Consider the following 2,635-nt stretch of genomic DNA (forward strand, 5'->3'; position numbering starts at 1 on the left):
CTTCAATATTATTTCAATTAGAAAGCATTTTAAACAAATTAAAAATGTAGTTTAAATATATTGCGTAGGTGACATGTAATTTCCATAGTAATGCGTACATAGAATACATTTAAAACTTCAATTATCCAAAAATATTGAAAAATCATGAAGATAGTATAGGTACTTTACCAATTTTTATTTTATATAAGAATAGCTATGACAATCTTGTTCAACTGTTTATATAATCATCTATTTTACACACAATTTCTAACAATCTACTAAAAATATCAAGGTTAATTATGACGACGAAGTTAAATCGAAAACATTGCGTAAATAATCAGATTATGACGTCACAAATAATCTTTTAATAGTCTTCTTTTTAGAAACGAATCTGTAATTTCGAACCGTCTATCAAGCGGGTTCCGTGGTGTAGTGGTTATCACATCTGCTTTACACGCAGAAGGCCGCCAGTTCGATCCTGGCCGGAATCACATCTTTTGCCCTTTTCTTTTTCAACCATTCATAAATCTATACTACTATAAAGAGGAAAACTTTGTTTGTTTGGTTGTAATGGATAAACTCACAAACTACTGGACCGATTTTAAATATTCTTTCACCATTAGAAAACTATATTATCTGCGAGTAACGTAGGCTATATTTTATCCCGATGCGGGCAGTAGCTGCCACGGGACGCGGGAAAACGGCTGGCTATTGTATATATTTACTTTCTGTAGGTACTTTTCTTTTAAATACTCGCATTTTATTAACTTTGTTCTTTATTTTTCCGACAGTCAAGAAAGGGTATATTTTGACAAGCGACATTTTACAATTCCTTTACTCTATAAGAGAAAATACAGTTACGAAGAATGTATGGCGGACCTACGATTGGCTTAATATTTAATATATTTTTTCTATTAAAAGGTCCTTCACTAAAAACCGACAAAGTTGGTTACTTTCAATTACTTACCTAGTTTTCTTATGCTTTATTTAGATACTAGCTTCCGCCCGCGGCTTCGCCCGCGTAGAGTTCGGTTATATCGCGTTTCCAAGAGAATTCTTCACAAGTCCGAGATAAAAACTATCCTATGTTCTTTCTCAAGGTCAACTCTATCTCTGTACCAAATTTTATTAAATCAGTTCAGTGGTTTAGACGTGAAAGCGTAACAGACAGACAGAGTTACTTTCGCATTTATAATATTAGTAGGGATTAGTAGGTAGGGTACTTACCAAATTAATAAAAACCGTTCATAAAAAAATATATGATCATCAGTTTTAAAGTGCAACAAAAAACATTATTTCCTTAAATCTTATCCTTTTCCTTTTCATAAATAAAGATTTCTGTGTTTGGGGTTTTTTAAAAGTACGTAAGTAAGTAATTTAACTGTGATATCTTTCCTTCCTTTCTTTAATATTTTCTCCTTTCTTTTTTGGTTTACTAACAAATTATTTTAACATAAAAAATATGTACGCTATGTCGCGAGTCCACAGCTAGCATGTGTTCGCGCGACGGTTGCAGTGTCGCGGACATGTTAGTGATGTTCGCGCGCAATGTGTTACTGTTTGCTAGAGCGAGTACACCACGAGATACAGACATGTGCGTCACACACAGTGTTCAACAACCAAGGAAGTTTTGGGTTGCCCGGGTAACTGGGTTGAGGAGATCAGATAGGGCAGTCGCTCCTTGTAAAACACTAGTACTCTGCTGCATCCGGTTAGACTGGAAGCCGGCCCCAACATAGTTGGGAAAATACTATGCAAAAGACTTGACTTCCTAAGAACATATGTTTTGTAAATATAATTGGGAAACCCGTTTAGTACAGATGATACAATATTATAATTTGTATGAATAAGTTATGAGTTAAGACTAGTTCACATTGTACTAGACTAAGGAAATGACATTTAAAAACTTTTTTGTTGTAACTTTTTTTACGAAAAAAGGGTCAGATAAGTTCATTGAAACATTACCTAATTATTTTAAAACTAGCTGTTGCCCGCGGTTCCACTAGCGACGGAGGGTATTACCTCCCGCACCTGGATAATCCTTCTCCGTGTGAGAGGAGGCCTGTGCCCAGCAATGGGACGATAAAAAGGCTGTAACAGTAACAGTAGCCTGGATAAGAATAAGTAACCCATATCACTGTGTACAATATTTATTCAATTGGTAAGGCCTGTTATCAGACTTACTAGCTTCTGACTACCCGCAACGACTGTCAAGGATGTTCAAATGACAGCCGGGACCTACAGTTTAACGTGCCGTTCGAAACACAGTCATTGGTGTCTAAGATATACTTAGAAAGTTCATACAGTTACAGCGTTTTTTATCGTCCCACTGCTGGGCTGCGGCCTCCTCTCACACGGAGAAAGATTGAGCGTTAATCACCACGCTTGCTCAAAGCGGGTTCGTGGTTTCAGACTTTATAGTCCAAGATTCCTCAAGATGTTTTCCTTCACCTTTTTATCAGCCATTGGTGTCCAAGATATACTTAGAAACAACATACAAACTTAGAAAAGTTGCATTGGTTTTGCAAACCCACACACTCGTACTTGTTAAAGGTTTTAGGTATTGTCCAATATGTTCTAAGCTTTATAAATATATTTAACATTATTATGTTCGTCAGTGAATCCGGTTTGGCACCCACAACAAGATGTTTTAACC

General features: G+C 36.1%; 1 non-coding gene across 1 annotated transcript; it reads left to right on the top strand.

Annotated features, from left to right (window-relative positions):
- Nucleotides 1-397: 397 nt before the first annotated feature.
- Trnav-uac lies at nt 398-470 on the top strand. Its single transcript has one exon. It is a non-coding gene; the product is annotated as a tRNA-Val (tRNA).
- Nucleotides 471-2,635: the final 2,165 nt, after the last annotated feature.

This window comes from Helicoverpa zea, chromosome 30, assembly GCF_022581195.2.
Source record: "Helicoverpa zea isolate HzStark_Cry1AcR chromosome 30, ilHelZeax1.1, whole genome shotgun sequence".
NCBI lineage: Eukaryota > Metazoa > Arthropoda > Insecta > Lepidoptera > Noctuidae > Helicoverpa > Helicoverpa zea.